At 39.8% G+C, this 27,701-nt stretch overlaps 1 pseudogene; it reads left to right on the top strand.

The window, feature by feature from the left end:
* Window positions 1-27,497, top strand: part of LOC150039294 (poly(A)-specific ribonuclease PARN-like) — a 60,984-nt pseudogene extending 33,487 nt beyond the window's left edge.
* Window positions 27,498-27,701: the final 204 nt, after the last annotated feature.

Here is a 27,701-nt window from a genome sequence, read left to right as displayed (position 1 = left end):
AAAGATCATGATATAGTTGTAAATCTATAAGAGCACTAAGAATGTAAAGTAATTGAGGACAGGTGTAAAACAAAAGAGGGCCTGCAATATAGTAATAGCTTTCAGCAATGGACAGATCATAGGGGCAGAAAATCAATGATTAATGTCAGACTGAAACTCAGTCAGTGTTAGACTCTATGAATCTATCAGATAGAGACAGCAGCAAAATCACATTCTTCTCTGGTACCCATGAGATTTTCCTAGACAGAATACATGTCACAATTACAGGCTCATGCCTGTAATTCTAGCTACTCTGAAGGCTGAGATCTGAGGATCATGTTTCCAGCCAGGAAAATCCATGAGACTTTTATTTTTGATTAGCTGACAGAAAACCAGAAGTGGCACTGTGGCTGAAACTGGTAGAGCTTCTAGCCTTGAACATAAAGAGCTCAGAGACAGTACCCAAGCCCTGAATTCAGGCCCCATAACCAACAACAATAATGAAAAAGAATACATGCCCTGCCACAAAACAAGTTCTCAAACATTTAAATAGAGTGAAATCTATCAAGTACCTTTACTAGCCACAATGAAAGGAAACTGGAAATCAGTATTGGGAGGAAAAGTTTTTAACTTATAAATACATGGAGAATAAACACCAAGTTCCTCAACTACCAAAGAACCAAAGGAGAAATCTATAAGGAAAATTCTAAAATATAGTGAGAAAGTTGAAACACAAGCAGATCCAAATTTATTGGTTACAGCAAAAGTAATTCTAGTAGAAAAGTTAACTAAATTCACAGAGATAGAGATAGAGAGAGAGAGAGAGAGAGAGGGGGAGAGAGAGAGAGAGCTAATTATCTAATATTATACCTCAAGGAACAATAAAAAGTCAAAGTAAGCCCAAAGATAGAAGGAGGAAATGATAAAAATCAGAACAGAAACAAATGAAATTATAAAAATTAGACTATAAAATGATTAAAAAGTGAATGAATCTAATAGTTGTTTGTTTTGAAAAGATAACCTTTGTTGAAGGAAAACACAGAGAAGACTCAAAAAGAAAAGAAAGAGACATACCACACAAATAGAAAAATTATGAGATGAAAACCCACCACCCCTTCCCGCCATGGGCAGTCTAGAGGAAATGGAAAATTCCCAGATAAAGGCTACTAAAGAAATAGAAAATATAAACACACCAAACATAAGTAAAGCAACTAAGAATGTAATTAAAGTGGCTTGTCAAAGAAAAGTATAGGTCCTTAAGCCTTCCCTGCTTGTTCTACCTAACACCCACAGAGAAACAATGGCCATCTTTCTCAAATTCTAAAACTTTAAAGAAGTAATTCTCCTGAAAGACTGAAGATATGTAAATATATTACTAATGTTCATAGACACACTCTGTATCCACAAATATACCAACAAATTGAATTGAATTGCACTTTCAAAGTTTCATTCAACAAGATCAAGTGGGCTTTTCCAAGACAGCAAGGATAGTTGAATACTTACAAATCCATAAATGTGTAAATAACATGAAGGATAAACCTACCTGACCATCTCAAAGATGCAGAAGAATTTTAACAAATTCCAACTTCCTTTCATGGTCAAAACTCTGAGTAAATTAACTGTGGAAGGAATGATCCTCAATATAATAAAACTCACATAAAATCCCACAGCTAACAGAATACTAGACAGTGAGAAGGTAAAAGCTTCCCTGAAAGAGAGCATATACAAATATATGAAACATGTGTGTGTCTGAATCCCTAAACTTGTCACTAAAATTTGTTAGAATTTTTGAAAATCAGTTAAGTTAAATAATGCAATCCCACTTCTTAGCTAAAATTGAAGTTTCTTCTACTAGAATGCAAAGACTAACTCATTCCATCAACAATGCTATGTGCTGGCTTAGGATATAACACACAGAAAATGGCGAGGTCAGAGGCCCTACTGCCTTCGTGGGTGGGACAAAGAAGAATAGGCAATATATTAAAATCTATGATATGTTGGAAGTATGTCAGTAAAAAGAAGAAAAGGAGAGAGGACAAGAACAGATGATGGGAAGGTAGGCTATAGCATTCATTAGAAGTAAAAAAAGTAAAGGAGTTTCAAGATAATACGATAGCTCATTCCAGAGTAGAGAAGGGGACAGAAGTAAGCAAGCAATCCTGTTGATCTTGTAAGGGACATGCCAGGTGGTTTAGCCTTTGCATCACGAGTCCCCAAAGGATGCAAGTCTGACCATTCTGGAGTGCCAGACACAGCCCTGAAGAGAGCATAGGTGTGAGCAGAAACCTCCCAAGAACCAGATCTCACAGGTCCTTGCAAAGTGTCCAAATCCTAACTGTTTACTTTGAATGGTGCATAAAGAGATTCTCCCCATTCTTGGTTTGAGGCTCCAGCTCCACTTCCTACCAGGACCCACCCTGTGCTGCTGTCCACCTGAGTTATCTGCCCTCTCTGTGCAACTGCTCACTGACCCTGCCTCAGACACTATCCCCTGCAACCAGACCGTGTCAAGCCCCCTCTCCATCCCACAGACTGTCATGAGCACACCCTACAGCAAAGGAGTGCCTCTTCCTTTGAGGGTCCTCCAGCACATGTCCTACTTGTCACCAAAATCATTTATTCATCTTGGTATCTACCCAGTTTCCAGGACTGTCTGATCCATCCAAAGTAAATGAGTAAATAAGAGTGTAATCAAAAACACTTGTGAGTATCTATGTCCGTTGGCCTCCTTTCACTCTAACTTGAGATAATCAACTTAAAAGCAGGAAAAAGTTTGCCTTGTCTAAAAAAAAGCAGAGGTATAACTCTGGGACTATGACTGATGGCATAATATAGTGTTGAATGAGCCCATGCAGAGGTGGTCAGGAAGCAAGGGGAAAGACAGGAAAAACGAGGGTCCCAACATCCTCAACAAAAGCAGCACTCCAATGACTTAATTTCCTTCCATAGGCCTCACTTCCTAAGAGTTCCACCCCTCCCCAGCAGGGCCAGGGAATGGAGACCAAACCTTTTAACACACAGGACTTTGGGAAATATTCAAGACCCAAATTATAGCGGTATCTAAAAGAAATTGTGGAAAATCAAGGTTTGCAGCATTTCTGGTGACATAAACACACCCCAATTTGGCATGGCCTACAATAAAAAGTCAATAACAGTAAGTTTTCTTTGTCTTTGTATTGAATGGATTCATTGTCAATGTTAATATGAATAGTGTTGCCAAATCGCATAATTCTGTGAACTTCTGGGTCAAGAGCAAAATGGAAGTTTCTGCGTGTGTGTCATTTGAAAGAGAATCCATGGTGCACTTACATATCTTTACTTGTGGTGCCTTACAACCAAATGCTCAATGTCAAGCCCAGAACATGCACTTCATGTATGTTACTTCATGTAGTCATGGCACTTTATTTTATACGTGGAATGCTCTTCTCTTTTCACATATGAAGAAGTGGCCAATTGTATGTACATGTGTGTGGGCAGCATCAGTACTGAGGCTTGAACTCGGGGCCTCTAACTCTCAGTTGGCTTTCATGCTCAAGGCTGGCACTGTACCACCTGAGGAATACCTCCGCTTTCAGCTTCTTTGCTAGTTAATTATAGGTATGAGTCTCACAGACATTTCTGCTCAGACTTGTGTTGAACCATGATTCTCACATCTCAGCATCCTAGTAGCTAGGATTAAAAGCATGAGCCATGGGCTTCCAGCTTAGAAGCCTGGTTCTTCTTTTTTAACCAGAAAATGCAGAATATTTTATTGATTTTGAATAATAGTACTATTTAGATTATTTCAAAATGTTATCTCTTTGGAGCTGGAAGTTTGGCCTAGTGTTAGAGTGCTTGCCTAGCATGCGCGAAGACTCGGGTTCGATTCCTCAATACCACATACATAGAAAAGCTGGAAGTGGTGCTGTGGCTCAAGTGGTAGAGCACTAGCCTTGAGGAAAGCCCAAGGACAGTGCTCAGGCCCTGAGTTTAGGCCCCAGGACTGGCAAAAAAAAGTGTATCTAAGGGGTACTGCGGTAGCCTGGAGCTGAAATGCTCAGAAACAGTACCCAGGCACCCAGGCTGAGTAGGCCAGTTCAAGCCCTACAAAAAAAAACGTATCTATTCCCCATACATATTTTTCCTGATTTTCAATATATGTATATATATAAGTATATTGATTCATATATATAAACATATGTATATATGTGGCTCTTGTGTGAGCAACATTAAGTCAAAGCAGAATTAATGTATATCAACAAAGTTTATTATAAAATGAACTAAATTTAGAATGTTTAAAGGATGGATTTGAGAAAATTGCGATATTAACTAAATTGTTAGACTAATGTCAAAATAAATTGCTTCTGAATTAAGTCTTGAATTGTGCACAAGTGTCTGTGTGTGTGTGTGTGTGTGTGTGTGTGTGTGTGTGTGTTTGTATTTACTAATATTAGGTTTTGAACTCAAGGATAGAAGTCTGGTTCTTGAGTGATCCCAAAATGCATGACCCCAACACCATAACATATATATATATATATATATATATATATATATATATATATATATAGTGCACATCTTTTTCTCCCCTTAAATGTCAAAGTCCTGGGGAGGCCAGGACGAGAAACTCATACATCCTCAGGGCTTAGCACCAGGTCTTCCTTGTATATAACAGCAAGGATTCTGTGTTGTTTTCTTTTTCAATGTTTCATAACCATATCCAGTTACAGCTTCATAACTATAATTGTAGAGATAGGAGAATGTCTATTTGTGTGTTTTTCCATATCACACCTTTTAGCTATCATTGATTTTGTAGGCTGGGTCTCATAAATTGCTTCTAATTACTACAATACAATAAAAAATACTAGGATGCAAAATAGAGGTGCAAAAGTACTGTAGCTCTGTTTTGGGCATCCCTCTTCTTTCCTGCTCACACTGAAGAAAGCTCACCACTATATGGTGAGTTATCTTGCAGAGTGTCCAGGGTGATGAAGAACAGAAATCCCCAGTTAATAAACAGCCAATAATCGCATGTATAACTTGTAAGAAGGTCCTTGCATGGCTATCTGCTGACCAGGGTGTACTTCAGCTGCAGTCCATGAGGGAAACTGAGGCAAAAGATTCAGCTCTCAGGACTATGGAGACTGTGCCTGTTTGATAGGTCACTGCTTGGCTAATTATATGTAATAACAGGTAAATAATATCCAATCTTTAAAAAAATGGAATTCATTTATTTTTTTTTGAGTAAAGGAATCCCATTCACCTAATGACAGAGGAAAAATTACTGGATTTTTTTTTTGCATGAAGCTGCTACCTTGGAGATATCTAGGCCACTGAAGGCATCATGTTGTATCTAAGTTAAGTTACCCCCATCTAGGACAAAATATGGCAAGGCAGCATATTCAAGCTAGAAAAGCCTTAGAAGGCAAACCTTTCTTCTTCATCAAGAATGATGTGCCTTTGTCCAGGACCTGGAGATTAAGTCCATCCATCACTCTTCATAATGAGCCATCCTACTCCAAAGCACAGTGTTCTCTAAGCCCCACACTCTCCAGGGCCTCTCAAGCCAGCTGCATCTCTGTTCACTGTCTGCAGGATGTTGCTGTTGGCAGAGCATTACGAATGTTCAAAAGGAACAGATGATTCGCTTAAGCAAAGATGCCCTATGTCTCCCCACTTGCAAGTGGGTTTTGCCATCCAGAAGTGTAAGGAAAATGCTTCAGAAGGAAGACAACTTGGTAGTTTCTTTAAGTAAAGGCCCTGGTCAAGCCTAGAGGTGCACAATTAAAATCCAAGATGAACACATCATGCTTGTAATCTTAGCTAGACAGAAGGCTAAGCTCTGAAAATTTTGAGCATTTATTCACCCTAAACAGAAAATTCTGTGAGATGCTGACTTCTTATTAACCAGAAAAAAAGTTAGACTAGAGCCTTGACTCTTGACTCAAATGGAAGAAGACCAACCTCAAGTGAAAAAGCCAAGTGAAAGCTCAAGGCCCTAAGTTAAAGCCCTAGTAGCAGCATAGAACATACACACACACACACACACGCACACGCACACGCACACACACATACGTGGGTACAAACAAGATAATAGTGCTTTATAATGTCACTGCTTGAGCTATTAGCATTTCCATTTGCCTTTAATTACTTACATTTTCTAAAAATAAAAGTTGGCATGCAATTTTGAAAAGAAAACCTCTGCAAGTAGGAAAAATGATAGCCTTCACGTGGACACTTATAATTTCTTAATAGATGAACGGGAAAACCCCTTGCAAATATGAAATGGTGATGACCACATAACATTTATATAAAAGTACATGTCCTTCATATATAATGATTTCCCTATTAGCATAATATGATCCCAAAGAAATCTATAGTACTTCAAGATAGTAATTGTATTGTTAAAGGTAAATGTGCTCAGCTCAGAGATGAATTTCTAGCATGATCAAACACCATCTCACTATTAATGGCAGGCAAACAAGTCCTTCTGTGTTTAGAACTCCCTTTCCACTAAGGACATTTTAAATGCTCTTTCTCACTCCAAAGAGTTTGTTTATTTTAACAGTTGCCAGCAGAGTAGATAAGCTGATACACATTATTCTGAATAAGCAGACCCCATACCAAGTGACAAAATAGTTGTCAATTCAGCTATTCTCAAAATTCCTGTTTAGTTTTTTTTGTAATATTTTTCTTTCTGTGCTCTCAAGCAGTCAATATCTCTTCTTTAAATGATGTCTTCTCAAGATTATGATAATTTCACTAAGTTTTAAAAAAGAGAAAGAGAAACAGCTGCAAAGTATTTACAATGAGACAGGAAACAAATTAAACAATCATAGATTCTCCTCAGGGAAGTGAAAACTGTCAAAGAAACTGAAGACAGGAAGAAGGTGTTGTGTCACCTGATTCATTCTCTATGTGCATAGAATTATGTCCCCATTGTGTGTTGCTGTGCTTTACATCCTGCTAATACTGCTTCTCAAAAAGTGACACTCAGGGGATTATGGACAGTTGAGACAGAAGCAGACTTTACCAATACAAAAATTAGCATTTATTTCAAAAGAGATGATCGCAGACTTTTCCACTATCCTTTACAAAGGCCAAGATAGAGACTTGCATGTCTTCTTCCACCATGGAGTTCCTATCTGGCATTCTTCATGCACACAAAAGAACACTCAAATATTTGTGACCTAAAAGATTAATAGAAAAAGAGAAAATATGCCCTCACACTTGGAAAACAGCATCCTTGTGCTTGAACTTTAAAACTTTATCCAGAGATAGATGAAAGCTGAAATTGTTGCAACAAGTGTGTCAGTCCAACATTGAATCACTCATTTATTATATATATATACTTGTAAAAACAGAAATATTATACTGCACATTAATTTTGTAAAATTTGCTAATGCAAGGTATGGGGTTAATTAATTGAATAAGTGAGATCAGGAGTGTCAAACTTCAACATATTAAAAATCAAGTTCACAGAGCCTTTCTCAATAGCTGGGTGAAGTAATGCACACATGTCTTCCTAGCTATTTTATGCCCAGGCCATCCCAGGCTTAAAAATTTGCAAGATTCCATCTCAACAGAAAGAATCTGGGCCTGGTGACATGAACTTCTCATCAGCATTATAGTTGAGGAAAAAAGGGGAAAAAAAAGAAAAACTGGAGGTTCAACATAGGAAGTAAGAGCCTACCTGGAAAGTAACCAGTGGAGAAAGGGGCTGGCATGGCTCAGCAGGACAGAGCAAACCTAGCAAGTACAAGGTCATAAGTCCAAACCCCAGGAAAGAAAGACAGATTTTTAAAAAATTCTTATGTTAAAGATTAAATCTAGGAGGGTTGTGGGCATGCTTCACTGCAATTTTAAAAAGGTAGGATTGTGTTCTATTCTGTTTTCTACAGCAGTAGATAACAGTTAAACATTAACAACATTATTTAAATCCCTAAACTCATCTTGATAAATTGAACAGTTTGCATGAACTTAAAAAATAAGCATTTTTCTCTGTTAAAAATATCATTTGATGTTATGGACCATTTTGTAATCCTATTCAAAGAAGTTATTGTATTTAAAGCTTAAATCCCTCTGCTCAAGTTCAACCTTGAACATGCTACATAACTCTGATATAGGAGAAAAGCAGCACAGTTTGCACCTCATGATAATAAATGAGGAAATATAGCTCATATATAATTTAAGCTATGTGTAAATTAAATTTGAATTTACAAAAATGTAGGTATAGCTTGGTGGTACAATGCATGTTTAGCATGTGCAAGGCTCTAAGTTCAATTTCTAGGAACAAAAAAAATAATAAGGAAGGAAAGGAGAGAGAGGGGAAGACAGAGAGGGGGAGGGAGAAAGAAGGGAGGGAGGGAAAAAGGGAAGGAGATAAGTGCAGAAATGTTCATTGGACTCCATTGCCAAAAAAAAAAAAAACAGTAAAATCCAAGTGCTAATGGCTCATGCCTGTACTTCTTATTACTCAGAAAGCTGAGATTTGAGGATCATGGTTTGAAGCTAGCCTATAGCTAGCCTATAGAAAAGTCCCAGAGACTCTTAACTCTAACCAGCAAAAAGCTGAAGTGGAGGTATAGCTCAAGTGGAAGAGCACTAACCTTGAGCTAAAAAGACAAGAGTACAAGGCCCTGAATAAATACTTGTTTAAATCATAAAAGTAAAATTTCCTGGTGGGATGCTTGTAGTATTTTTGGCTCAGTCCTTGGTGTTACTATCAACTGTGCACTTGAGTAAACTTGAATATCAGATAAAAAATCTGATATTTCCTAAATTTCCAGAACTAAATGTTGTATTCTTCCTGCTTTTATGGGTGCACTGGATTTGGTAACTGATGCTTAATGGTTGAGAATTGTTTTTTTCCAGTCTTGGGGCTTGAACTCAAGGCCTGGGCACTATCCTTGGGCTTTCTCAACGTTAGTGTTCTACTTGAGGCACAGCGGCACTTCCAGCTTTTTCTACATATGTGGTACCAAGGAATCAAACCCAGGGCTTCATGCAAGCTAGGCAATCACTCTACCATCAGGCTACACTCTCGTTCCCAGTTTCAGGACTTTCATAGTGAAGTTACTTTGGTATCAGAACCTACCTCCAAGAAGTCAGTAGAAGTCATAAGCCACTACAAGACCTCCAGGATATTGAAACAAAAGCCATACAATGAATGATTGTTGTCCTTAATGTGCTATGTTATCTCTCATCTCTTTTGCTGTCCCTTGGTTATCTCATATTGTTACAGTATCTCACTTTGTTATCTGATATATTGGATTTATTTGTATTTGGTTATTTGAAATTGGATAGGGAAGGGGGGGAAACCAAGATGGGGGGGCGTGGAGGGGAGGGTAATGGGGACCAAGACATGTGAAAGGGTATCAATATAAGTGAACTAATGCACCTTCTATCTGGCAAATACCATGTAACCCTTTTATTAATTACAATAAAAAAAGACCCAGCTAGACAATTTCATGGGCTTATTTTTTTTGTGCACAAGCATCTTTGCTACACTTAGCAAAGGGACAGGGATCAGGGGGCCTCAAATAGTGGAATACCAGCTGAGTAGGTAGGATTACAAGCATGCACCATTAGTGCTAGGTTTCTTGTAACATTTTAACACATGTGTACAACACACACTGATCAAAGAAGTAATTATCATCTGCACCTCCTTATCATTCTTTGAATTTGAAGCCCTAGAGCTCCACTCATCTAGACCTTGAGGTTTATCTTTCTTCTTTTCCTCCTCTAATTAAAAGTGGGGAGGAATCTTTCAAAATTAAAAGGATTCAAGCAAATGGCATCCAGCCACATTGTCCACAGAATTAATATAGTAAATCTAATTATAATTATATATAAGCAATTTTTAATGCCAGGAGTTTGGCCTACTGGAGTTGGCCTGGCATGCACAAATACGTGGGTTCAATTCCTCAGTACCACATTCATAGAAAAAAGCCAGAGGTGGTGATGTGGCTCAAGTGGTAGAGCGCTAGCCTTGAGAAAGCCCAATGAAAGTGCTCAGGCCTTGAGTTCAAGCCCCAGGACTGGGAAAAATAAATAAATAAACAAACAAACATTTTTTTTACAGTGTCTGGGAAGGGAAGGATATACCACAATTTCTCTTTGCCTGCTACCAACCAAGTTGAGGTTGTTCTCACTGTTTTGTTTCAGTCTGCCATTTCTACCATGAACAAATAAATCCCTAAAAGCAAAGAACTCTTATTTTTCTTTCTCTCCTAAAAATAAATTTTTCACCTCTATCCTGGGGAATACGTTTATTCTGTCCAGATTGCAACCTGGAAACTAACAGAAATCCAAACGTCCTATTCCTAGTTTTCCTGAGGGCCCTGAATACCTTACTTCAAGGCCTCCCAGATTGTAGTAACAGGAGCATGTCAATGAACAGTATAACGTGCCTAGGACATGGGAATGCTGAACCTACTTGACTGGGGCTCTCTGCAGTACCATGTGAGGCAGATGTGACTGCCTTTTCTAGAAACCACCTTGGTGGGCATGCCTTCCCCTCTTCTACTGAGCTCTCAGGATTAGACCAGACATTACTCCCAACAAAACAAGCCTCCATGTTCCCTCCTTCTTATCCTGCCTCTTTACGCCTAACCAGTAGCTGCTGTAAGGACCCCATTGGATTCTGGACCAGGCAAATATGAAATGTGTTGGTTTTCCAGGTGAAGCCTACATGGGAAAAATGACTTCCACTTTGTTTCAAAGCTGCTTGGCTGATACAAGAGGGACCAACACTACTTTATCTTACAGCTAGGATAACAATTGGTTAGAAAAACAATTGTACTTGATTGGACATTTTCCTAATGAGGTTCTTGATACAATGACAGATCCCAGGAAAGTTCAAGGAGACAATGTGGTTTGCGGCTTCTGAAATGGAGATAAAATAGAAGAGAAGCCTGAGCTTAAGTCAAAGCTACTGGCCAGAACAAGGTCTTCAGGACAAGCTCTGCAGGCATGGAGCCTTGCTTTCTATCGGAAGTAGGACAGAATCAAGCCCCCCAGTAGGAATCCATTTGGAATCCACAGACATAACCCCAGAACTCTGGGTTGTTACAGGCTGTGTAGCTGGGACTCACTTGACAAGAGAACTTCTTAAGAAAGCTGGATATACAGCAGTTTTATTCTAAAACCACCAGTCCATTTAGCCCATTTTAATTCTAAAGCTAATTAATTCAAGTGAGAGGAGAGAAAGGTGGAAAGGGACACTAGTTATTAGATATTTAGTAGAATTAAATTTACTTTGTAATCCATTGCTGAACAAATAAAATTTCACCTAGAGTATGTGCCAAATGCTAAGGAAATCGAACTGCTGGCACTTCTCCCATGACAAAGGGCCTTATCTCTCTGGATTCACACTGAAGGCCTGTCACCATTCTATCAGAGAAAGAAGAAACAAAAGATAAGAGAGGCTAACTAATCATAGCACCCCTATGATTTCCAGTACTCAAACATCAGGTTCCTCTTTTTTAAAAAACTGCATTAATAATTTATGTTAATTGGATTTGTCACAATACATTTTTTCTTTCTTTCCTAGGTTGCTTTTTTTTTTGACAGTACTGCAGTTTGAATTCAAGGTCTCACACTTACTAGGCTAGTGTTATATTGCTGAATTATATCTTCTGCTCTTGTTTGCACTGGTTTGTTTATTTATTTGTTTGTTTGTTTGTTAGAGATAGGAACTCACTTCCAGGCATTCATTTAGACCAAGATCCTCCTGTTTTAGGCTTTTCACATAGTTGGGATAGCAGGCAAATATTATCTTGCCCAGCTTCTTCCATTGAGATAGGAGAAGTATACTTTTCTGTCTGGGCTGGCCTGAAACTGAGGTTCTCCTGATCTTAGTCTACCATGTAGGAAGACTGAGAGAAAGAAGTACCAACACTCAGGTTTGTTGTGATATTTCTTTCTTTCTTTTTTTTTCTTTTCTTTCTGAGTGATTCCTGAGGTTGAATTCTTGCTCTATATGCAAATGGCTGGTGCTGTACCACTTGAGTCAAGTCTCCAGTCAAGCATTTTGCTGGTTGATTGGAGATGGAGCCTTATAGACATTTCTGTCTGAGCTGGATTTGAGATCCTGTAAGTCTCAGCTTACTGAGTAGCTAGGATTACAAGCATGCACCATTAGTGCTAGGTTTCTTGTACCATTTTAACACATGTGTACAACACACACTGATCAAAGAAGTAATTATCATCTGCACCTCCTTATCATTCTTTGAATTTGAAGCCCTAGAGCTCCACTTGAGGAAATACACAACTGGACTTCATTATCCTACTAAGTTCTTCTTCCTTCTAACTCTGTTGCCTAATTTCCTTCTATTTTCCCTCATACCCCATTGGGTTTTGAACTCATGTCAGGGTCTTATGCTTTCCCAGGACGATATGATACTGCTGACATACTTCCAGCACTGTTTTTCACTGATTATTTTTATGATACACTCTCATTTCTCCCCAGGTCAAGTGACTGAGCATGGTTCACCTACTTTTAGTTTTATCACTACCGAGATCATAGGCATGCATCCCTGAACCCAGATTCCTCTTCATGAAGATGAGATCTCGAGGATTTTACTACCCAGGCTAGTTTGGAACTGTGATCTTTCCAATCTCAGCCTTTCATGTACCTTGGGATCCATATAAAACTGTGCCTAGGTAGGGGATGAGACCAAAAGGGGTCTCAATAACTTTTCTGCCCAGGCTGGCCTCTAACTCCCTTTCTCAACCTCAGAGGTAGCTAAGTTTACAGGAATGAGTCACTAGTACCCTTCTTGATGACATCAGCCATGATACCCAGCCACACTGAGTCCCCAGGACTTCTTCCTCCTCCTTCTACATCCAGTGTACTTCTTTATCCCTAATTCTCTCTCCTCCCATTCTTCCTTCTCCCTCACTCCTCCTGTTCATGTGCTCTGAGTTAGTTTCATTTTGATTACCAGTGATTTAATTGCATTAATGTTTGATAACTTTGATTCTACTTTTTTTCTTTTTTTAATTGCATTTTATTGTGGGGTGATGTATAGAGGGTTTACAGTTACATTTGTCAAGTAGTGGGTACGTTTTTTGTGGGTCATGGGGTTTGAGCTCGGCCTGGGTGCTGTCCCTGAACTCTTCAGTTCAAGGCTACCACCCTACCCCTGGGCCTGAGTGTTGTCCCTGAGCTCTTCAGCTCAAGGCTACAACTCTACCCTTAAGCCAGGCCCCATTTTCTAGAGGTTAATTGGAGGTAAGAGTCTCAGGTCCTTTTGTGCCCAGGCTGGCTTTGAAGTTTGATCCTCAGATCTCAGCTTCCTAAGTATTTAGGATTACAGATGTGAGCCACTGCACCTGGCTTACATTACTTCTTGAACACTGATACACCTTCTCATGTTTTTTTCCCCACTTTCCTTCCCCCTTCCCCTCAATTCTACTTCTGTTGGCCATTTTTCTCTAATAAGAATTCCATTTTAACAATTCGAGGTGCTAGGTACTCTGACCTCTCCATTTTCAAGAGATCTGGCTGCAGATGGAACAGGACAGAATATTGCTCACAGAAGCTCCTTTCTAAAGTAGAAACCTAGAAAGGAGTGTCAGGCCTTCCTCTGCCTCAACTAGTTGTGAGAGAATAATGGTAATGACAATGAATAGCAGCAAGCCTACTGTATCATCATGAGTGGTTTCTATGTCACAGGCCTTTTACACCACTCAGCTTTTTGGTTTGTCCATTTCACTGGACAAACTGGAGAAATGAAAAAAAAAGATCCAATGAGAGAATGAGCATACTGTTTTATCGTCACAAAATCATAAGCTGTTGTGATGAATGTAACGAGATTGCCTAAGAATAAATGGCTTCCCCGGAATCATGTTTGTACCTGTCCAAGAATCAAAACTAGATCACGGTGACTCTTTGCTCCTTGACATCCAGGACAACACTGTATACTCTAAAATTAGAAATACTCTGCAGGCTCTGATGCCTATCTTTCTAGCTACATAGGGTTGACATTGAGATCTGAGGATCATAGTTAGAAACCAGCTCAGGCAGAAAAAAATCCAAAAGTGGAAGAATGGTTTAAGTGAACGAGGCATAGTATTAAGCAATAAAGCCAAGACAAAGCACCCTGAACCAGTATCAGCTCCCTTTCCCCAAAAACACACACACACACATTAGGATGATAATGAATCTCATTGGCCTCATGCTTAATCACACCTTTGGGACTTACTACCCCAACATGCTCCAAAACTTTAATTCTTTTTCCCTTTTGACAAGTTGTCCAATTTCCTGGAATGCCTTTTTTCTTCTAGTCCCTTCAAATGTGTCAAATGAAATCTAACTCCAAATCAGCTGCAGACTCCAGCCTTCTACTTTGAAGGCATTCATTGTACACAAAGACTTCTATTGCTGTTTATTAAAATATCTGTTTAGAACAAACCAGAAGCCAGTCCTCCAGTTTGACAAATGATGAATGGATCTTGTTACCTGCTTTTTTCCTGGGTTCACCTCCTGCTTCTCTATTAAAGAAATTTTCCTAAACATTAAACTTCTTATTAGCACATAAACACACTACTTTGGGAGGGAAGCAAGAAAGGAAATATAGACAGAGAGGTGTTTATCATAGTAAAAAACAAAAACAAAAAAGCTATAATGGCACATGTCTAAACTCTGTGTTCTCTGCAGGATAAACAACCAATTCCTAGCATCAAGTAACATAGAGGAGTCTGTACTTACCATGTTATCTAAGCCTATGTCACAAAGCTGGAGGGGATCTACGAGTGTGAGTAACAGATAACCCTTAAAAGCTCTCAGAGGTCCAATGGCTTGACTTTGTCTTTGAAGTTAGGATGTTTGAGCAGAATACATTGGGAAGCTACCAAGTAAGGCTTACAACTTGTTGTTAAGACTTAAAACTGGAGAATCTCATAATTAAGCATAATAATTCCAAGAACATAATAATAAGAACAAAAATTTTTAATGTCAACTATATAATTGAGTTCAAGAAGGCATCAACCCTTTCACCAAGAGGTAAGAATCCATGTTAAGAGGCTGAGAGTCTGAACTAAATGAGCTCCAGAACCTCTCCAGATGCCTTCTGTCTAGTCCCAAGACTCTGGGTAAGTGCGAGACAGATGCCCTTGTCATCTGTCCCTCAAAATCTTGAAATTGTGTTTCTAAGAGGCAAACATGCAACTTAGCTGCAGGGTAAGAGAGGTAAGGTAAGGCTCCCAGGAGAGGAACACAAAGGCTCAATGCCTACATGCATCTATCCTATAAAATCATATCCATCAGAATGGAAATGGAAACAAGTGGTTTTTGTTTGTTTGCTTGTTTCTGTTGTTTCTTTTTTTGTCTCATTGGTTCATTGATCTGTCTTTGGGAAGGTAAGGGGGCACAAAAATGGAGGGACGAGGTATAAACAAATGCAGCAGTAGTACTCACTAGACACTATGCTGAGAATGAACTGTTCAACTTGTGGGAGGAACAGGAGGGAAAAACTATGAGAGAGAGAGTGTGTGTGACAGTAAGAGAAAGAGAGAGGGAGGGAGGGAAAGAGGGAGAGAAGTAGAGAAGTTGAGAGAGAGAGATGGAGAAAGAGAGAGAAAGAGAGAGAACAAGAAAGGTGGAGAGAGAGAGAGAGAAAGAAAGAGAGAGAGAGAGAGAGAGAGAGAGAGAGAGAGAGAGAGAAATGTATTCTTTACCTGACTATGTAACTGTAACCTCTCTGTATATGACCTTTATAATAATAATTTTTAAAAAAGAAAGTAAAGATAGGGAATCAATCATCAGGCAAAGATAAAGCAAATTTCTGTACACTCCCAGCATGGGTGATGGCAAATTCCCACCAACTCCACCCTGAAGCACACTAGTACACACTCAGGAATGAGGAGTGCCCTCTCAGTACAGAGAAGCAAAGTTCACAAGAATTTCCTTAGAAATTCTGAAAGAGGCCTCAAGTTATTGACTGATCAGGACATCCTCTTGTGAGAGAAGACAGGAAGGAACCTTCAGAGGTCCCACCATCCTGACGCTGTGACAACCAGTGTGGGCTACCCTGAGTTCCCACTCCTACGGCTCTTGCTTGGTATTGATTAATCCTGCACCTGAACATCTGAAGTACTACCTTTTCCTGGAACTAACTGTGGTAGCCCCTTCTGATCTTCCTAGGCTGCTTCCAAAGCTGGTCTTATCAGATTAAATACCAAGGAAGATGGAAGGCTAAAATGAAATGAGGGAGGAAGGAAGAGAAGGGAGCAGAATGGAGGCAGGACAAAAGAAAAGGAGAAGCCAGGCACAGTGGCTCAAGCCTGTAATCCTAACTACTCAGGGGGCTGAGATCAGAGGATCAAGGTTCAAAGCCAGCCCAGTCACAAAGGGACCTGAGACTCTTATCTCCAATTAAGCTCTAGAAAATAGGAAGTGGGGCTTGGCTCAAGGGTAGGGTTGTAGCCTTGAGCTCAGTGATAGCGCCCAGGCCTAAAGTTCAAGCCTCATGACCCACAAAAAAAAGAAAGAAAGAAAGAAAGAAAGAAAGAAAGAAAGAAAGAAAGAAAGAAAGAGAAGGAGAAAAGAAGAAAGATACAAATTGTTTAAAAAAAACAACAAAAGAAAGAGAAGGACCTTAATGAAGGTGTACAAAAGTGCTTAGTGTTCAATTTAACAGCACTGAAAGCAAAGAAAAGGGAGGAAAAAGAATTGGGGGTGGGGAGAGGAGGAAAGGAAAGAGATTGGGAGTAAGAAGAAGAGGGAGAAAAAGAGGATAAAGAGAGAGAGAAAGAGAGAGATGAGGGGCTATGTAGTTGGCTTTAGGCTTACAAGTAGAAATGAGTGAGCAACCACTCAATGCAGGAGGCACCAAGCTTGACAGTCTAATGGCTTTCCAGCATCCACTGGCCAGACTGAGCAAATGCCACAGAAACCTACTTCCGTCCTGAAGGGAAGGGGGAGGCTAAGGGGAGCAAGAGGGCAAGGGAAGTCATTATTGCTGGGCAAACTGCCCAATAGGCATAAAGTATAAATACAAGGCAAGAAATAGAAGCACAACCAGTTTATCTTTCCAATCAAAGTTTCACAAGCACACCCCTCACTTCCTTCAGGAGTAGGTACAGAGCACAGTGCTCTTTCAAAAAAAAACTGAGGGGAGGAAGAAAGAGGGAGCAGTGTGTATTTGCAAAGAAGATAAAATACAGGTACAAGAAAGAAAAACTACAAGACTAATAGGATTTAAGTGCTGGCATCAATGAAGAATTTTTAGATGGAAACATTACTCCAACATAGAAATTATTTAACAAACAAGATATCTGGTAACTATTCATCTGGTATGAGTCTTTCTGATTCTGCCATCTTATCTACAAAATAAGGCTGGCTCATGCCTGTAATCTTGGCTACTCAAGAGGCTGAGATCAGAGAATCCTGCTTTGAAAGCAGCCTAGGCCAGAAAATCTGAACAACTTATCTCCAATTAATCAGGAAAAAGTCAGAAGTGAAGGAGTGGCTTAACTCAACAGAGAAACAACCTTAAGCAAAAAAGCTGTGAGCACACAAGGCTCAGGGTTCAAGCCCCAGTATCAGCAACAATAAGAATAACAATGATGACGATGTTGATGATGATGATGATGATGATGATGCTGATAATGATGAAAATAGTGGTAGAGCTATATTTCATGAGTGACAAGACTCAGTTAAATAAGTTAGGCAATACCTGCTTAAACAATGGTCTGGCCAGCTAGGAGCACTACAGAAGAGCTCACTGCTGTTCATAAGGATGCTGCTGGTATTAGAAACCCCATCTTTGGACTAAAGACTTGGATAGGTATGAGTTTGTGATTCAATTCTCAGAAGCTAGAGTTGGTCATGGCACCCCAGTCTTCCATGACAGAAACCCAAACTCAAGGCCATGTCACTCACCATGGAGACACCACACGAGCGAAACACTTCTTGACTTCTGAAAAAAAGCACTTCAAAAGCACAGTCTTTCAGGTCACCTGCGGGGCCCTGTGCTACTTCTGCAACACATTCAGAACCCCAATAAAGGGCTTTCTGGTGATCATGGAGACAATGCTCACTTTCATTCAGAGAAGTAGTATGAGGGCATCCTCAAAAGGTTGCCAGAGTCAGGTGCTGATGGCTCACCCTTGTAATCTTTGCTACTTGGATAAGGCTGAGATCTGAGGATTGTGGTTCAATGCCAGCCCACACAAAGCTTTCCTGGGCAGAAAAAGTCCACATGAGAATTGTTTCTCCAATTAGCCACCCCAAAACCGGAAATGGCACTGTAGCTCAAGTAGTAGAACACTAGTTTAGGGCACAAAAAAAAGTTCAAGGATGGAATCCAGGCCCTCAGGTCAAATCCCACAATTGACCAAAAGAAAAAGAAAAAGAAAAGAAAGAGATTGCCAGGTACTGTGAATACAGAGATGTGAGGATGGAGATTCACAGAGCTCCAAGATCAAGGGCACATCATAAGCACTAGTTTGTTTGTTTGTTTGTTTTTCTTTTGAAAGCAATAACTGCGTGAACACAGAAAATACAAATAAATGTCTAAGTAAAGAATCCTCTTCATCCACTGAGGTTCTCCTAGTTGATATTGACTATGTATACTTACAGAACATCAACTATATATAGCAAGTTACAAAACCTAGAGCTTATGATTCAATCTCAAAATACTTATTCACTTGACAAAAGATACAGTAAGAAAGCATAAAAATACTTGTAAGAAAAAATTCCTTCATATTGTGTGTCTATGAATTTACTCTTACATTCTCTACCATTACTTTGTAACCAGAAAGAGAAGTAATAAATTTAATTTAAATAAATTCCATGAAAAAAAATCTAGGTACCTTTACCCATGCAAAAATAAACCTTACTAAGAGAAATCCAAACTTAACATAGAAGAAATTTGAACAAGGAGAGTTTTGTAAAACTGGGATAGAGGTTCATAAATGGGATTCAGTCTTTGCCTTTCAATACATCTACACCATTAGAGCTGGTGTTGAGAAAATTATGGAGACTAGAACTTCTCAATATCTTTTCCCCTCACAGTGTCCGTTAAGCAAGTAGCAAAAAGAAAGCACTAGAGAAAAGGTTGAAATCTTCTCTAGCATTTCATTCATTCATTCATTCATTTTTTTGTTTCTACAGTTTGCTTAATTACTAGTGATGGACTGAAATAGGGATATGGAATCAGTTGTTGGGTAACCAAACAGCAGTAGCATCTATTTTCACTCCTTAAAATGGAGTAGGCTGCCATTTCCAAAAGTACCATGCCTCCCAGGTAAGAGTAGGAAGCTGGTTTGGAGGGTGACACAGTAGGAAACCCTGTTTAATCTTACATGAATATCTTGGAGCAGGCCTAGTGATTTGCACCTCTGGTCCAGATAGTCAGGAGGCCAGGGCAGAAGCATCGCTTGAAACTGAACTAGACAATGATGCAAAACTCATGCCTACACACTCTCTAATGGAAAGACTGATGTTTTAAGAAAGGAAAAGAAATAAAATCACTTCATGGTAATGCTCACAATTTAATGAGCAAACACTGACTGAAAAGGATTTCATCAATTTTCCATTTTTTTCCATGCTGCATATAAATTTAGCAATAAAAAATCTGATGATATCGTCAGATGATTACCATCAACTGGTTTGGAATTCTTCACAGACTTCTAGAAAATTTTTTCAATGATTTTGAAGAGACACTCTTTTTGGGGGGAAGGGAGAATCAGTTCATTCACTCAGTATCTTTAAGTATGTCAAAGATTTAGCACCAGTGTGTTAAATCCAAACCTTCTCTCCAAGAGAGAAGGAGAGAAGTAATATAGACATTCTGTTTACCTCAGGATTTCAGCACCTGCGCCCACAGCTGGGTGTCTTGCATATACTCAGAAAGAATATCTTAAGTGATTGAAATAATTTAAATTTTCAGTTGAGGTGATCTGATTAGTTCAGTAAGACCATGATTCACACACATATGATAGTTCATCCTCCAAAATATTAGGGGTGGCCATTTTTTTTTTCATTGAAGAAGCTGAGACTAAGAGACAAAGTTCCCAGTGTCACACAGACAGACTTGGAAGGTAGGACTCAAACTCAAGGATTTCTGCCCTTATTAATGATCTTTGCATTATTTTATAGCCATTTTAGTTGGCAAAGAAAATTAGTTCTCAGAATGCTATAGTGGTAAACTGCAGGAAATGCAGTTACGGGTGCTGTAGTGACTGTGTGAAGTAATCCTTTAAGAGTATTCTCAAGTCACTCCTATCTGCATTCAGAAACACCTCTGCACCCTAGCCCTGCCCAGCTACCTTCATATGTCCTTTATTTACGTTCATAAAGGGAACACATTCTTTCTGAATTATTTTGATATCGATTCTAAACCAGACAGTAAAGTAGGAGCTGGATGAAGAGTTGACTGTTCCATCTGAATTTTCAAATATCCTTAAATGTTGCCAAAATTATTTTCCAGCCCTCATAAAAATGTCACTTCTTTGTAAACATTAATTGGCCAATTTAGAAGCATTGAATAAGATTTCCAGGGAGTTGCCACAGGGATATCCAGATGGAAGGCCCATGAAGGAATTCTGCATCCCTTCCCATAGTCTAAAAATCACCCAGTGGAACATGAGTGTGTTCACTGTGCCACTGAAGCTCAGGAATGGACAGAAACCTACTCAATACCATTTGCTGCCAAGGCTCAATCCATGACCCAGGGAATCCTTGTGCATCATACTAAGAGAACTTGTGCAAGTTTCTTTGAAGGATAAAGACCCTAAAGTTTGCCTTGTGCAAACTTAACCACTGAGAGTCATGGCAGGTGAAGCCATTTCTCTTCCACTCATAGATCACAAATGAAATTATAAACTTAGTGCTAGGCACTAAGATAACAACCTCACAGACTTTTCTGACTGGGAGAGCTTCAAATCACAACCCTCCTATTTCAGCCTACTAAGTAGAAAGAATTATAAATGTGAGACACCAGCTCTCAGTTTTACATTGTTTTTCACATTAATTCAGTGTGTGATTGAAGGCATTTCTGAACAATACATGAACTATAACTAACTCATAGAACACTAATGAGATTAATTTATTCATACCAAGCAAGAAATAGTAGGAGAAGGCATAATCTGTCCTATGGTTTAGAAAACAAACGACCTCAGCTTGAATGCCTTTTGTGGATTCGTAGAACCTGCATCAGGAAGGCAAGCAGGGTAGACAAATTGCCCTCAAAAGCCCTGAAGCCTGCTGCAGATGAGGGGGAGATGAATAAAAATGATCAGAATCTGCTCACTTCTAGGGTCTCTCTCATTTCCAAACACCTTCCTTGTCCCAGATGCTCAGTGAAGCCTTTCATTTATCTTAGTCAAAGAAGACTATAAATTAAGTTCTAATGTCACGAGGACATGCAAAATGTCACTTCTTCCAACTTCAACAATGAACACAACATCTTGTGTTTGTGCTGAATGCCAGACAACGGGAGTGACCTGGCTTTGACTTGGTCCTCTGTGGCCTGGACTAAGTCAGTAAACAAACTATTTGCCAGCCAAACAGATCACTTTGCCTGAGTTATCAAGGTGGCTGAGGCACTGCCAGCTCACAGTCCTTGCTTTGGTGTTTAGCAAACCACAGAATCTTTGTGTGAAGAGACCCGGCTGGGCCAGTGTCAAACAAATGTCTACCAAGGGACCCTGCGGTCTCCAGGCCCTAGGAGGCTCCCTGCTACCAAAATCTCTTGTTTGGCCTGTGTGTTATTTGCTTAGTTTGAAGTCTGATCTTGCCCAATGTCAACATGAAAAACACAGAATCCTCAGGACCCCATGGGTTCTGCCACCTCAGATCTAACTTCCTTCAATGATAAAAGGTACACAAGAAGATTCAGCATACAATCTGTGGCCACTCTGCTTCTGCTCTGGGCAGATTACTAAGAAAACAGAAAACCTTTCAATTTCTCAGATTTGTCCCTTATTTCCTGTCATTTATCCTTGTTCTCTAAATCACACATTCCTTGAATGACTTCTGTCACTCAGATGAGACATGTTGGAAAACTTGGGGAAGAGGAAGGCATGACAACAGAAGAAGGAACAATGAGTCATCTTAAAAGCTCAGGAAGACTAAAATGACACAGGATGCATCAGTGTTCTTCCAGAACGCTTCCGGCTGTCCAGTGTATGTGAAGCTGGGGAAGCCTGGACTTCAGGATGATGGCCCCACGGCTTTCTGTTTCTACTCTCAGGAATAGAACTTGGAGACAGGTAGTTTGACCATCTAAAGCCAATAGAAAGCTTTTTTGGGTTTCTTTTTGCTTTTCTTTATTAAGGGCACTGTTGAATAAGAACAGCTAAAAAGATAAGTGTGACTCATCAATGTTTTTGTACTAGGCCATGTAATGCTCAACTTGGAAAACTTTCCCACTCCATTTTCTGCAAGCAAGGGTCAGCAAGCGACCTTCATCGAATTCTGCCACTTGAGCTCAGAGTGATGAGTATACTTTTCAGGATACAGAGTCCTAAGAAGATTGTCCCAAAAAATTAAACATATGACAATGAAATTGCAGTGTCCATCATGAAAGTTTGGGGGGGAAGCACAGCCATGTTAAGCTTCAGATAACACGGTGTATTCTGATCCAGATCAAAATGTTACATTACAGAAAACCCAGGATGCTGTGCAAAAGCTGGTGCTCTCCCTGTTCAGGAAAGGTTTTGTGTGAGTCTCCAATGGAGAGGGACCAGAATTCAATGCAGAGCAGGGGCTGAACTGGGAAAGCCATCAACAAGCCACAGAGCAGGCCCACTATTGGGACACAGTTTGAAGAGGGAAAAGGCCACCCGGCCAGCTGAATAAACCAGTGCTACATTTCAAGCAAGTGCAACGTAACTGTTTTTCTTCTGTACAAACCTGTTTTCCCAGCAGGGCTGGATAACTACTGTGTAATCAAGTACAGGGAAACCCCAGTTTATGATAGGTACATATTCCTAATCAGAACCAAGCCCCTTGGCTGTTTTCTGAAGCCTTCCAATAACTTCCTTGTTTCATCCTTATTCACGTATATAAATAACTACATGTTGGCAACAAAGGGACCATATAAGATTCTTCTCTGCCAGAATTCTAGCAATATAATACACTAATTATATTACATAAATGAATTAAAAATAAAACCCTCATGATAGGTATTAGCCCATTTTTTTTCCAATTGTTTCCTGACAGGCAAGGTTCCCAAACTTGACATCTTTTTAATTTGCATTTAATATTAATAACAATGTAATATTGTCACTTAACAATTTGTGTTCCTTCATTTGCAAGATGTTGATAAATGTCATTTTCCAATTTTCTTGTATCGTATTTACCTTGGATTCCAACTGAATTATGTGGTTATGTATTCTTTGCTTTCATAGCATGTGAAGTGTTTCACATAAAACGGTTTTCTTTTTGTGGGGTCAGTCATGGAACTTGAGCTCTGGGCCTGGGTGCTGTCCCTGAGCTCTTCAGCTCAAGGCTATCACTCTACACCTTGAGCTACAGAGCCCCTTCCAGTTTTCTGTTGGCTAATTGGAGATAAGAGTCTCAGGTCCTTTTGTGCCAGAGCTGGCTTTGAACCGTGATCCTCAGATCTCAGCCTCCTGAGTACCTATGATTACAGGTATGAGCCACCAGTGCCTGGCTCACATAAAAAGTTCTAATTGCGCTGTGTGTGTGTGTGTGTGTGTGTATTTATATTTTAAGTGAGAATAGTGTAAAATGAAACTATCCATGACTGTGGGTAACTAAAACACAAGCATCACTACAATATTCACTCCTTTTCCTCCACAAATGCACATTAAGCTGTACAGCACTGCAAGACAGTTTAGAAATCTAGATTCGAAAGAGGTTTTCCATAATTATTCAGAGGATGAGGTTTTTAATTGAATACATCCATTTGCTCTGAATCCACAAACATTTGACTCTTTTACTAAAATAACTGGTCTCAACAAATTGCTCCATTTGATTCTTCCTTCCACTTGAATGCTTTTTAAACAATGGAATTAATTATCACAAAATTGTTCATGGAACGCAGTCAAAAGTCATTGAAAACAAAGCAGTGAGAGGTGATCAAACAGGGCTAAGACCTCAGCCAGGTTCAGAGTGAAGTCAATGACCAGGACATTTTGAAGATCCAGTTCTGTCCACCTGTTCAAATGGCCACATTCTCCTGGGTGGACACATAGGGTCTATTCACAATGGCTGTTTCCATTCTGTCCAGTCAAACTCACTACAATTTCACTTTCATGATGCTTCAGCCAGTTCTTTGGGAATGGTGGGGTAACCAACGAACGCTTTCTCTTTCCTTTCCCTCCGGAAGAGTGGTCCCCATGGGAGGTGTGATTCAGAAGGGTACTTGCTGAAAATGATACCTCAGGGTTTGCAAGAGCCAGGGCCAGAGTGGGATTCAGACTCTTAAAAGGCCTTTCCAAGAGCCAACCAGGTTTTTGTTCAATTTTGGATAAAAATATAAACTGGAAACTTCACATAAACAGATCCACCTGGCAGTCCTCCTGCCCCCAAAGGATAGCAGAGCTGCCCCAAGGCACAAACGCCCCTGGCAAGCAGGTCGACAGGGTCCACGGCTGTCATAGGCACTTGAAAAACCTGCCCATACAACCATCCCTCCCTAAGGGCTGTCCTAAGACACCTCCCAACTTCCTTCCCCCTGGTGTCCATCAAAAAGTATTGATAAATAGCCTGCATGCCCACAAATGAGTAGACATCATGAGGACAAGGACACTTGCTCAACTAAATAAAATTCCCCTTATGACACATGCATAGTACTGCACTTGGCTGTCCTTATGTAAACTTCCAGGAGAAAACCTCTAAGGCCTCTTGTTTATGCTCTGCATGTCAATAATATCAAACAGAATACATATGGAAAATAGGAATGTGTGATTGAAAAACTGTTAAGAGTACTACAACTCACTGCTTAAAACCACCTCGCCTCAGTGCAAATTGCCTTAAATTGTTCCACACACCCATCTTGGAGCTCTCTCTGGCTCACTCCTATGCTGTGGAAGTGTATTCCCAATTCATTGTTTCTTTACCCAAACTTCAACAAAACTATGCTTCTCTCCCAATATGTGTGCTAATTTGCTCAATTCTTTGTTTGAAATGCCAGGAACCTGGAACCACACCTAACTGAGACCACCTCTAGATAACACTATGGAGTATCCAAATTCATCACATGCTAACTAGTGTGTAATATGAGTGTGCAAGCACTTCCAGATACTTTGGGGTTTAATATCTTCAATGCATTGTGGTGGAGCAAGACATGTGAAAAGGTCATATTCCTTGACACGATGAGATATAATTTGGAATTAATAGGCATGAGCAGTCCGAGTTATGTCCTATTATTGATGGTTTTTCTTTCTTCACCATCAAAACATTAAAGTGATCACACATTGAAAAATCTTCTTTCAAACTAAGGTTAACTAAGTTACCAGCTCACAGTTGAGCAAACACACATTCTGGAGTGTAATCAAATACAAGTAGGAGCCAGGCACGAGTGAGTGTTTGTTTGCCTTTGTCATGGGATTAAAACTTAGGCAACTTGGGTAACTTTCCTTGCATCAAAATAAGCTATATATGTAGTTCCAATTTAGATATCAGAAAGACCATCTCCTGACCACCATCAAACACTGACCTTCATGTCTCAAGCAGACTAAGCCTCTGCTCCCATGAGGGCAGCGCAGCATGGCAGGTGCTCTTTGGTTCATTTCCCTTTCCCTTTCCCTTCCAGGCTGACTACCAGCTTCAGGATTTGGAAGACACAGAACAAGGAGCAAAAAAGTGGGCAAGGTAATCAGCAAACACCCTGGTGTGGTCTCTGAAACTAGTAATGTTGCAAAGTAATGTTGTCGGAGTCCTTGCAGCACTGCCCCATCCCATCTACTGACCCCACTCCAGGGACAAAACACTTCACACTGCTGGCTGACTCCTCATGGCCCACAGTTTCCTCTCCCACAATCCACACCTATAGCCTCTATGCTGGACTCTATACCAGGGCCTCCCACATAGCTGGGATTATAGGAGTGTTTTGTTAGTGTTGTTGTTTAGATGGAGGGGGCTCCCATAACTTTGCTTTACCTAAACTGGTTTCAAATCTTGATTATCTTAATCTCTGACTCCTGAATAGCCAGGATTATAGGTTTGAGCTACTGTGTCCTGTTCAGTTGGAGAAAATACATTTAGTCCCTCTCAAGCAGCAAGACAGTGGAATACCATGCTACAGGATTGGAAAGAAGTTGCTCTGCTCTGAGGTAGAGTTGTCTCAGAGAGACAAGGGGAGTTATAAAAAAGTATGGCACTGGAATTCTTCGCTTCTGGTATTTACTAGATTTTCTTAGATTCAGACAAATATTCTGGAAGTTTCTTCTCTTTGTCTAAACTAGTCTTTGTTAGAAAGTTGTGCCTTAGCACCAAGAGTTAACACCTGTAAGATTAAGGTAACACCTATAAGAAGTTGCTTGACAACAACAGTCAAAAACCCACATATCACTCAGGAAAAAAAGACTCTAAGTCCCCAAGTCATTAATATGTTAAGATTTCCTTTCTAAATAAAATTTCATTCTAAATAAAATCATTTAAAATGAAAAAAAAGAAATTGCTTGCCAGATACGGGAGTTGTTTGAAGTAATAGAACAGGAGTCAGTCTGTTCAGGTCTCAGTTTGACTCCAGAGCCAAGCAGTTACATTGGTTCTGTACCTCACTCTCTGACAGGTATGCTTCAGTGGTTAATCGCTAATTTGCTTCCACAATATCTATCTAAAAGATTCTCATATTTCCAAAAATCCATTTGATTATTACTGTTATTATTATTTTATTATCTTTAAGTACTTGAACACAGCAGTCAGTTGCAATTCAGTGTACCAATTTGTGAGTACAAGGCCTCTTGATCAATGTCACCCTTTTATTTATCATTGTCCCTATCACTCTCAATTCCACCTAAATGGCCATTTTCTTCTGAGAGCAGCAAATGACAATATTTTTGCACAGTGAAAGTTGATTGAGCTGGATCCTGACTACCCAGCACATGGAACAGGCACCTCCTTTCTCTCTGTTTTGCCTTAGTGGGAGAACTGAGAACACACCTCAGAACAACTCCAGGCTTGACACACCGACAGAATCACTCTAAGAATGGAAGCCTCAAATAAGAGTATACCAACTTATTGAGAAGTTGCCAAAATCACAGCTTCATAGAAGCTGGCATACATTATAAAAATCCCTTTTGTAGCCTTTCAAAGATTAGGACAAGGACTGGTGAAGTTGAATAATTAATATGTAGCCATAAATCCAAGTAGAGATTCTCAGAATGGAAGAGTCCCTAGGCATCCAGCCTAGTCAACCTCCCAGCCTGTCTCTAAGTATCCCCACCTTGTATGGAGCCCATATATCTTTGTCCTCTTCCAGTTATCTGCCTTCATCCTGTCTCCAAGCATCAGAAGACCTATTTTCTCTCTGAGTCCCTTGGTTCTGGCTGCTCTGGAACATCCAGAGGCCACAGCCATGATCTTCTCTAGTGGGCCATTCACCTGCCACAACTGAGACTCCAGGTATCTTCACTTCCATAGTGCACTGCAACACTATTTACCATAGTGAAGATATGGAACCAACCCAGATGGCCCCTCAGTAGATGATTGAATCAAGATGTGGAACTTATATAAAATGGAATTCTATGTTGCCATCCAAAAGAATGGCATTGTCCCATTATAAATAAATAAAAATACTTGGAAAAAAATCATATTAAGT

The sequence above is a fragment of the Megascapheus bottae genome, unplaced genomic scaffold, assembly GCF_031878675.1.
Source record: "Megascapheus bottae isolate mThoBot1 unplaced genomic scaffold, mThoBot2.hap1 HAP1_SCAFFOLD_40, whole genome shotgun sequence".
Classification (NCBI taxonomy): domain Eukaryota; kingdom Metazoa; phylum Chordata; class Mammalia; order Rodentia; family Geomyidae; genus Megascapheus; species Megascapheus bottae.
The sequence above is the reverse complement of the archived record's forward strand: the minus strand, read 5'-3'. Positions and strand labels throughout refer to the sequence as shown.